This window comes from Periophthalmus magnuspinnatus, chromosome 19 (assembly GCF_009829125.3).
Source record: "Periophthalmus magnuspinnatus isolate fPerMag1 chromosome 19, fPerMag1.2.pri, whole genome shotgun sequence".
NCBI classification, from domain to species: Eukaryota; Metazoa; Chordata; class Actinopteri; order Gobiiformes; family Gobiidae; genus Periophthalmus; species Periophthalmus magnuspinnatus.
Window position 1 is genome coordinate 2286703 of NC_047144.1, and position 11432 is coordinate 2298134.

Consider the following 11432-nt stretch of genomic DNA (forward strand, 5'->3'; position numbering starts at 1 on the left):
GCTCCTGCTCCGGTCATACAGGGACCGGACAGCCCTTAGCAAAGAGCCCCGGACCCCATACTCCCAGAGCACCCCCCAAAGGACACCACGAGGGACACGGTCGAATGCCTTCTCCAGATCCACAAAACACATGTGGACTGGTTGGGCATACTCCCATGAGCCCTCGAGGACCCGATGGAGAGTATAGAGCTGGTCCAGTGTTCCACGACCAGGACGAAAACCACACTGCTCCTCCTGAATCCGAGGTTCAACTATTGGTCAGATTCTCCTCTCCAGTACCTTGGAGTAGACCTTACCGGGAAGGCTGAGGAGTGTGATTCCCCTGTAATTGGAACACACCCTCCGGTCCCCCTTCTTATACAGAGGGACCACCACCCCGGTCTGCCATTCCACAGGTACTGTCCCCGACCGCCATGTGATGTTGCAGAGACGTGTCAGCCAAGACAGCCCCACAACATCCAGAGACTTGATGTACTCAGGATGGATCTCGTCCACCCCCGGAGCCTTGCCACCGAGGAGCTTGCCAACCACCTCAGTGACTTCAGCCAGGGTGATGGACGAGTCCGCCTCTGGGTCCCCAGTTTCTGCTTCCTCCTCGGAAGACGTGAGAGTGGGATTGAGGAGATCCTCAAAGTATTCCTTCCACCGCCCAACAACATCCCCAGTCGAGGTCAGCAGCTCTCCACCCGCACTGTAAACAGTGTTGGTGAAGCACTGCTTCCCTCTCCTGAGGCGTCGGACGGTTTGCTAGAATCTCTTTGAGGCCGTCCGATAGTCCTCCTCCATGGCCTCCCCGAACTCCTCCCAACCCCGAGTTTTTGCCTCTGTAACTGCCCGAGCCGCGGCACGCTTGGCCCGCCGGTACTCATCAGCTGCCTCAGGAGTCTCACGAGCCAACAAGGCTCGATAGGACTCCTTCTTCAGCTTGACGGCATCCCTTACTTCCGGTGTCCACCACCGGGTTCAGGGATTGCCGCCGCGACAAGCACCACAGACCTAGAGTGTCCTGGTGCCATGTGCACCAATGGACACCCTTGTGCTCGAACATGGTGTTTGTTATGGACAAACTGTGACTAGCACAGAAGTCCAATAACAAAACACCACTCGGGTTCAGATCGGGGAGGCCGTTCCTCCCAATCACGCCCCTCCAAGTGTCACTGTCGTTACCCACATGGGCGTTGACGTCCCCCAGGAGAACAATGGAGTCCCCGGTTGGTGCACTGTCTAGTACCCCTCCCAGGGACTCCCAGAAGGCCGGGTACTCCTCACTGCTGTTTGGCCCATAGGCCGACACAACAGTGAGAGACCTGTCCCCGACCCGAAGGCGCAGGGACGCGACCCTCTCGCTCACCGGAGTGAACCCCAACACGCAGCGGCTGAGCTGTGGGGCAAGCCTACACCAGCTCGCCACCTCTCCCCGTGGGCAACGCCAGAGAAATGGAGAGTCCAACCCCTCTCAAGAAGTTGGGTTCCAGAGCCCAAGCTGTGCGTGGAGGTGAGGCCGACTATATCTAGTCGGTAACGCTCAACCTCCCGCACAAGCTCAGGCTCCTTCCCCCCCAGCGAGGTGACGTTCCATGTCCCCAGAGCTAGTCTCCATGTCCGGAGATCCGGTCGTCGAGGTCCCCGCCTTCGACTGCCACCCGGATCTCTCCGCACCCGCCCCGCATGGCTCCTCCCGCAGGTGGTGGGTCCACGGGAGGACGGCCCCACGTCGTTCCTTCGGGCTGGGCCCGACCGGGCCCCATGGGGAAATGCCCGGCCACCAGGCGCTCGCTGCCGAGCACCCACCCCAGGCCTGGCTCCAGGGTGGGGCCCCGGTAACGCCAGTCCGGGCGACGTAACTGGCCTTGATATTTTTCTCTTCATGGGGGGCTTCTGAACCGCTCTTAGTCAGACCCGTCTCCCAGGACCTGTTTGCCATGGGTGACCCTACCAGGGGCATGAAGCCCCCGACAACATAGCTCCCAGCATCATTCGGGTGCTCAAACCCCTCCACCACGTTAAGGTGGCGGTTCGGGGAGGGGCTGAGTAACATCAATAAAAGAAATATCTATACAACTCAAACTAAAGCAAACTTTATAGCTATAGAACAGAGAAGAGCCCCACGAGATCAGGTTCATCAGTATCAACAAAATACTGCACTTTGAACTCATTTTTACTTCACAATGGACTTAGATTGAGTCCTGGTCTAGACCTGGTTTAGACCTGGTTTAGTCCTGGTTTAGTCCTGGTTTAGACCTGGTTTAGACCTGGTTTAGACCTGGTTTAGTCCTGGCGCCAGACCGTCCGCGTGTAAACGTGAATGCTCTAGTTCAGTTTTGTATCCTGGTACCTGCTTGTATGTTCTCATGTGGATTTTGTTGCCCTCCAGATCCCTGTCCTCGCTCGTCCCCGCTCCTGCCTCTGCGCTCCGGCTCTGGTAAAGTCCCCCCTCCGTCTCGCTACCTGTCTCCTCCTGGTCTCCGGTTTGCTGCTTACCTTCGGTCTCGGACTCCGCTCTCTGGACTACGCCGGACCAGCCTGCCCCGGTCTCGCCCTGCTCCTGCCTGCACCCCGGTCCTGGTTTCCTCGTCCCCGACCTGCACTCCGCCCGCCTGGTCTGCCTCCCGCTCCGTGATTCTCCGTGTGAACTTATATGAACTAATTAAGACTGACTTTCACTGCCTTTGTAAATAAACACTGTAACCTTGCCCCGAGTCTGCACCTCTTGGTCCTTCCCACACCCGTTACGACAGTATCGTAGTACTCACTGGGCCGTATGTATCGTAGTACTCGCTGGGCCGTATGTATCGTAGTACTCGCTGGGCCGTGTGTATCGTAGTACTCGCTGGGCCGTATGTAGTATAGTACTCACTGGGCCGTATGTAGTATAGTACTCACTGGGCCGTATGTATCGTAGTACTCGCTGGGCTGTATGTATCGTAGTACTCGCTGGGCCGTATGTATCGTAGTACTCGCTGGGCCGTGTGTATCGTAGTACTCACTGGGCCGTGTGTATCGTAGTACTCACTGGGCCGTATGTATCGTAGTACTCACTGGGCTGTATGTAGTATAGTACTCACTGGGCTGTATGTATCGTAGTACTCACTGGGCCGTATGTATCGTAGTACTCACTGGGCCGTATGTATCGTAGTACTCACTGGGCTGTATGTAGTATAGTACTCACTGGGCCGTGTGTATCGTAGTACTCACTGGGCCGTATGTATCGTAGTACTCACTGGGCCGTATGTATCGTAGTACTCGCTGGGCCGTGTGTATCGTAGTACTCGCTGGGTTGTATGTATCGTAGTACTCGCTGGGCCGTATGTATCGTAGTACTCACTGGGCGGTGTGTATCGGTCCTTCCTGCTCAGAGAGGTCATGGCGGTGAACTGGTCAGAGTCGGTGGTCACAGAGTAGTCCATGCCTAGAGCGCCCCCGTCCTGCAGTTCCACGGTGCGGTTGGGGGTCTCCAGGCCGATGGGACAGAACATCTCACTGTAGCGCACGGACACAGGGAGCCCCAGATGATTCTTCACCACGAATGGCGCCTCGTCCTTCTGAAAGCACTCGGCCGTCTGCTTAGCCGCCTCCGCGAACGCCTTCAACACAAAACATCACAAATGTTTATGTTAAGACGACACGTTATGATCTTTGACACATGTGGATCGACTGATACTTTGCAGTGACATCACATTGGGGGTGTTCTGCCTGTATGCCTATGGAGGAATGTTCAGTGGTTACTATGGTGACACGATGCACACATTAGCAATAACTACCAAAAAGTTTTAAGACTCAAGAAAAAACACAAAATGGATTTAAACAGCACTTTTTTAGCGCTCTGTGATCAATCTGAGGTCATGGTCCTGTTTAAGAGTTTGATGTTCAACAAAACGATGATGTTAGCTAATGCTAATGTTAGCTAATGCTAATGCTAGCTTGTAGAATGTGACAGTGATGATATCTGTAATGTTTTTTTATCCAATGTTTTTAGAGCTCGTTTATAAAGTGATTCTAATTGTTTTATTGTTGTGAATGAAATATTGGACCAACTGACTATGCAACATGTAAGATGAGAAATAATCATGGTAAAGAAATACAATTTAGCAGCTTCAATTGACAGACTATCTCTGTATTTAAAACATAGACATACATGCAGAACCCCCCAGCATGACGTCACTGCAAAGTATTAATATAGTATAGAACACTACAGGATCGGACGGGAGTGACTAAAATGTAAAACTCATGTGTAATTGGGAAAAACACAAACCAAATAAGAATCAAATATCAGATATGAATTGATACTAATACTAGTATCGAAACTAGATACTCATTTGAGCAGGTATCAATACTAAAAAGTCCCATTCACAAGGACAAATATGATCCTTTCCTGAATGATCTTGAGCTGAAAAGAAAAAGAAAATACCAACATTTAACACATTCTATTGTCAAAACAAAAGAGTTTTTATTTTCACTGTGGGATCAGAATCAGTATCGAGTCTGTTCCTTAGTATCAAAAAAAAGTTTACATTTTTAGTTTTTAAATATATTTATAGTTTGAATTGTTGTGTTGAAATGTTATTTGTTAAAAGTTATTTTGCATGAATAAAGATATCGATGATAATAATCTCATGTTATGTCTGATTTTGGCCTCTAGATGTCGCTGTAAAGTCATAGAAAAAACACTCAGTACTTTTCATATTCCAGATAAAACGGTTTAATCGAACAGGAGCCTTTGGAAACACATTTACTTTGACATTTGAACAGAAAAACCAAACACTGTAGAAGTTTAAACACAGGAGCAGGATCAGGTCTTTATGGTTTTATTAGTTTGTTCATTTTAAAACATTTAGACATTTAGATCTGAGCCAAAGAAAAGAAATGATTTGAGAGGAAACTTAAAGAAACACTCGTTTGGCTCCACTTGTTTAATATAAAAGTGTCCTCCCTCGTCACATTTGGACTGTTTATGTGCTCATGTTGATTATACTAACACGCTGCATATTTTAAGAACAGTTGTTAAGGGTTTGAAATAAAAAAAGATACTGAAATATAAAGGTGATTTTTACTGCCTTAATTTTGATGTATCATTTATTTAAATAATGTGAATGTTAATAATATGTTAAATGGTATTTTAGTGTTTTATTTTGGTGATCAGGTCGGAACTGTTGTTGTTTTGTTTGTTTCCGCTCGAACAGTTAAAAGAGACGCACGCCCGGTTTAAAGTTTATTAAAGTTAGAATTAAGTGAAAGTAAAGCTCATTCTACCTCCTAAATGTGGGTCAGTCAGAGAGGTATGTGTTTATTTTATGTCTTTTATTATTATTTTTCTAATTGTACTTTATGTAAATGATTCAGTTTGACGGGGGTTTGGGGACGTTTTTCTTCTTTTATCAGTTCATCAGTAAAAGATGTTTATTGACACGAGGAGAGAGACTTTGAGCTTTAACTCATTCAAAAGAGAATGTTTTATTTTATACTTTAGACATCATTTAGTTTGTGTCAAATAAACTGGACTCAGATACGACACAAAGACAAAACAAAACAGACAAATGTTCATCAGAAAATGTCAAACACAGACGTGACAAACCAGATCAAATAAATGTTTTATTAATATGGACTTAAATGTTCCTCAAAGGGGGAGTCCCCTCTGGTCCCTCATGTCTCCAGTGGGACTGTGGCTCTGGGGCTGATGGGAGTTTGACTGGGCTTGTTTATAGGATTATAGCGCCATCTTCTGACGGGTTTGTGTCATTACATTTGATTTAATGTAAATAAATGATTTATATAAATCTGTGTTATATTGATACATTAATCTATTGTTTTGTTTATTTTGGCACATTTTGTGATGTAAATTTTTGAATATTTTTGTAAAGTTCAACTTTTTTGTGACTTAAAGACAAAACTCGACGCACTTCTGCAGCAAAGTGGAAGTGAAAGTGAAACCACTGCCCCTGGTCACGTAAGAGACAGAGACAGAGCTCGTCTGTGGTAAGTGCGACATAAGATCTGTTATTGTTGTTTATATTTGTGCAGAAGCTTAAATGTGACGTGAGCTGATTGTGTCGTACAAACTGTTTTATTTCTGTGTAAATTTGACCTGCTCTGTTCAACAAACTAAACATTTAAATGTGTTTAAAAAGGCTCTGGGGCCTTGTCTTTGACAGAGCTGGAACAAGGATGCCATTTTGTGACTGAAGTAAAAGTACAGACTCTGAAGTAAAACAAAACTGTTTAAGTAAAAGTATCACAGGAAAAATGTACTTGAGTAAAAGTATCACAGGAAAAATGTACTTGAGTAAAAGTATCACAGGAAAAATGTACTTGAGTAAAAGTATCACAGGAAAAATGTACTTGAGTAAAAGTATCACAGGAAAAATGTACTTGAGTAAAAGTATTAAAGCAGCAGTTTGTTGTATGTTTTATTCATTTCTCTTTGTTATTTGGGCCGATTGGACCTGATGATGTAAAAACACAGAATTATCTTTTCACATTATGTAGTTTCTGAGAAAAGTGTAAATCAAATGTCCTCATATGTGACATTTTCATCATTTTGATTAAACATATGAATAATAATTTACAAAAACTATTTATTAAGACCCTGAAACAGCAACATTTGTCCTGAGGAAAAACATCAGAAACAACAATTGTGTCTCTAAACTCTTATATTTTTTCTAAATTGAACATATTTACATTGTTGCTGTTCTTGTTGCTGTTATTTTTCTTCTAAAAGTTCATTGTGGCCTAGAAAACCCAAAATGTGTTGTATGAGGACGCCAGGTCTCAGGAGGATAAAGAGTAAAAAGTAAAAGTATTTCATGCAGATTTTGATTTTGATAAACATTTTACTGTTTTTATTTGTGTATTTTAGTTTTGCTCAAATTATGAAAATATTAAAAATAAACCCTCAGACTTTTCATCAGGTTTAAAGTGTAAAAAAAATACTACACTTTAGATGCTCAGTATTGATACCTGCTCAAATGAGGATCTAGTTTTGATACAAATTTTAGTATCAGATTTTCAATGTCTTGACTTTAATAAGTTCTGTTTCTCTGGTCTCTGTCCTGCAGGTGCATCTTCAGATAGAATAAAATGGAGCGTGACAGCGGATATGGGACAAAGAGCTCTGGCAGCAGCTCTGAACGAGAACGAACTCAGTGAGTATCCTCCTCCTCATATGAGCTCAAATATGACACGTGACATCACACATTATGTAATCCCTGTAGTTTAACCTGAGCTGGAGACAGGTCAGAATCCTCAGGTGGAGGTGTAACTGCTTTAGTTTGTGACACTTGGTCACTATGACGACGAGACGAATGTTCCACTGGTCAGAGACTGGATCTAGTGAGAGGAGACTGCTCTTGTTCTGCTCTTGTTCTTCTCTTGTTCTGCTCTTGTTCTTCTCTTGTTCTTCTCTTGTTCTTCTCTTGTTCTTCTCTTGTTCTGCTCTTGTTCTTCTCTTGTTCTTCTCTTGTTCTTCTCTTGTTCTGCTCTTGTTCTTCTCTTGTTCTGCTCTTGTTCTGTTACATTCTACAGTCGCCCTCGTGTTCATAAAATAAATAAAGAGAAGACATGAGTCGTGTTTGCTCACACCAGAACACTTCAGTGTTTAATACAGACGCAGCTAAAATGAATATTGTTAAAATTATATTTCTGAATTGTTGGGTCTAGTCCCTGAAATGAGCAGGTTCCACTTTGTGGATTTATTTGATTTAATGCTCCCCACTGTGATGAACGTGTGTGGATGTGTTTTCTGTGAGGATCCTTAAATAATCAAATGAACATAAATGTGTAAATGTGGCTCCTCCATCTGGGAGTTTGACGTCATCACATTCTACCATCTGAAAAGCACCGATACTGGACAAAGCAGATCTGTCAGAGGCAGGTCTGATCTGAGCAGTGACACAAAACAATCTGTGAATAGAAACACTTTGATATTATCTCCCAGTGTAAAGGTTCACACATCAATATTTCTCTAGTGTAACAAGAGCTGATGTTTTCAGGTACGAGCCTCAGGAGGAGAGGAGGAGCATATTTGACTTGTATCTGTCCCTGTATGAAGACTCTGAGTCTGGACAAAGGTAAGAGATGGAGTAAAACTCACAGCCAAAAGTCTCAGTCTTTTCACTTAATATTAGACAAAAACCTGTGACTGTGTGGAGTCGGAGGTCAGAGCTGTTTTTAAGTGTAATATTTTATATTTATTTCCACACAACACTGTGAGCCCAGTGCACACACAGAGTTTACATTTTAAACATGATTAAATCAGTCGTGTTGTTCTTGTGTCTCTATATTTATAATCTGTGACCCGTGGATCAGTGTCACAGGGGGCGTGTCACAGGGGGCGTGTCACAGTGGGCGTGTCACATGGGGCGTGTCACAGGGGGTGTGTCTCAGGGGGAGGTGAAAATGGGGGCAGATCAATGACGTCTTAAACAGGAGAATAAAGTTTATTCAAACATGAATCTGTCCAAATCCAACTTCAGAGGAAAAATGAGAAGAAACGAGCAGAACATGGATAAAACTCTGAAAAGTCCATTTGTCAGAATACGTCTGATTTAAGTGTTTTACAAATTGTGAAATGGTGATAAAGAAGAACAGAAAGTGTTTGTACCTTTTTCATTGTACAGTCAGACAGACGGCTGCAGACGTCCAGAACCTTTTGTGGTCAGACTCTAAATCCACAGTTCCCCTCATCACCAGCATTTATCTGACAAGAATCACCAGAGAAAAGACACAAACCACATTCAATGAAAACAACTCCACATTTTCACACATAGTTTCATTTTACCAGTGTAATTTGGTTTATCTTCTGTTTCAGAAGTGTCCTGGTCAAATACAATTCCGAGTCAATAGGAGTCCGTGGAAACTTTTGAACCACCCAGTAAGTGATTTCTTCTGTTTCCTTTGTGTTAAATTTACTGTTCAGTCTGAACTGTTTAGGATCAAGGACCGAATAATAACAACTAATAATTATTAAGAAAATCTGTTTTGTATAAATATATGTTTGTGTTTTCTTACACAATTCAAATCTGTTTTATTAGTTGATTAGTTGATTATTTCAGTATTTAATCATCTTTAATGTGACACATGGAGCTGCATAAATGACAATAAAAACACAAGGTCAAACATTGATCCACAAACTGCTCTTAAAATGACACTGAAGTATCAGAGTTTCTCTCCATGAGTCTGTTCTCTGCTTCAACCATTTACTGTGGACCAATCCCAGAATGCTTTGCAGTGTGATTTCACTTTTCACATCACTGTCTCTGCACATGTCTGGACTTTACACACAAGTAGAACAACTATTGTAATTTACACACAAGTAGAACAACTATTGTAATTTACACACAAGTAGAACAACTATTGTAATTTACACACAAGTAGAACAACTATTGTAATTTACACACAAGTAGAACAACTATTGTAACGTGTGTTTCTTCTGTTTACAGAGATGAGGCTGCAGTCGGTTTGGATCATAATGAAGAGTTCAGTCCAGAGACTCAAGTGTTTATGCCTCAGTGACTTAATCCAGCACCAGAGGGTTTTTAATCTTATGTGATTTTAACGAGGAAGATCAGGTTTTCAAAATGACAAACTGGGACACACCCAGGATGGGATGATTATAAATAAAGTAAAAATAAAATTGTAAAAAAAAAAAAAATGAACTTAATCTTAACTTAAACTTAACTTATTTGTGAGTCAGTTTAATGTGACAGACTTCAGTTTAATGTGAGACTTCAGTTTAATGTGAGACTTCAGTTTAATGTGAGACTTCAGTTTAATGTGAGACTTCAGTTTAATGTGACAGACTTCAGTTTAATGTGACAGACTTCAGTTTAATGTGAGACTTCAGTTTAATGTGACAGACTTCAGTTTAATGTGACAGACTTCAGTTTAATGTGAGACTTCAGTTTAATGTGAGACTTCAGTTTAATGTGACAGACTTCAGTTTAATGTGAGACTTCAGTTTAATGTGAGACTTCAGTTTAATGTGACAGACTTCAGTTTAATGTGAGACTTCAGTTTAATGTGAGACTTCAGTTTAATGTGACAGACTTCAGTTTAATGTGAGACTTCAGTTTAATGTGACAGACTTCAGTTTAATGTGACAGACTTCAGTTTAATGTGAGACTTCAGTTTAATGTGACAGACTTCAGTTTAATGTGACAGACTTCAGTTTAATGTGAGACTTCAGTTTAATGTGAGACTTCAGTTTAATGTGAGACTTCAGTTTAATGTGACAGACTTCAGTTTAATGTGAGACTTCAGTTTAATGTGACAGACTTCAGTTTAATGTGACAGACTTCAGTTTAATGTGACAGACTTCAGTTTAATGTGACAGACTTCAGTTTAATGTGACAGACTTCAGTTTAATGTGACAGACTTCAGTTTAATGTGACAGACTTCAGTTTAATGTGAGACTTCAGTTTAATGTGACAGACTTCAGTTTAATGTGACAGACTTATACAAACAGTTCTTCCATCTTCATCGGTTTTCCTCTTCCTGATGCTTTTGGATTTTCTCCTTCTATGTGTTCCATAATCAGTATGAATACAACAGTTATATTATTTCTGTGATTTTATTTGGATCAGGTGTAAGACTCATTTCCTTCTTTCTTAAAAAAAAAAAAAAAAAAAAAGTTTATTCAGGTATGATTTTGTTTTCATGTTTTTCCATGTGTGATTTTTAAAATAAAGATTTAAGTTGAGTTGATTAAAAATAAATGTGATTTATTATAATCAAAATAGGGGGAAAAAGGAGAAACTAAACTAAACTACTGAAACACTAATACTAACACTTTAAACTGAAAACCTTGCCACTACTTGCAGGATTTTATATCTTTAAGGCTTTTTACTATTAGAAATTCCACAACAGTTTGAAGAGGCTTTTTACTGACATAATTTTGATGTATCATTTATTTAAATAATGTGAATGTTAATAATATGTTAAATGGTATTTTAGTGTTTTATTTTGGTGGTCAGGTCGGAACTGTTGTTGTTTTGTTTGTTTCCGCTCGAACACTTAAAAGAGACGCACGCCCGGTTTAAAGTTTATTAAAGTTACAATTAAAGTTAGAATTAAGTGAAAGTAAAGCTCATTCTACCTCCTAAATGTGGGTCAGTCAGAGAGGTATGTGTTTATTTTATGTCTTTTATTATTATTTTTCTAATTGTACTTTATGTAAATGATTCAGTTTGACGGGGGTTTGGGGACGTTTTTCTTCTTTTATCAGTTCATCAGTAAAAGATGTTTATTGACACGAGGAGAGAGACTTTGAGCTTTAACTCATTCAAAAGAGAATGTTTTATTTTATACTTTAGACATCATTTAGTTTGTGTCAAATAAACTGGACTCAGATACGACACAAAGACAAAACAAAACAGACAAATGTTCATCAGAAAATGTCAAACACAGACGTGACAAACCAGATCAAATAAATGTTTTAT

The 11432-nt window shown here is 41.5% G+C and overlaps 1 long non-coding RNA gene across 1 annotated transcript; it reads left to right on the forward strand.

The window, feature by feature from the left end:
• Positions 1-5920: 5920 nt before the first annotated feature.
• On the forward strand, positions 5921-10700 carry LOC117387025 (uncharacterized). Its single transcript, XR_004542733.2, has 5 exons — positions 5921-5973; positions 7053-7139; positions 7986-8063; positions 8804-8866; positions 9435-10700. It is a non-coding gene; the product is annotated as an uncharacterized LOC117387025 (long non-coding RNA).
• Positions 10701-11432: the final 732 nt, after the last annotated feature.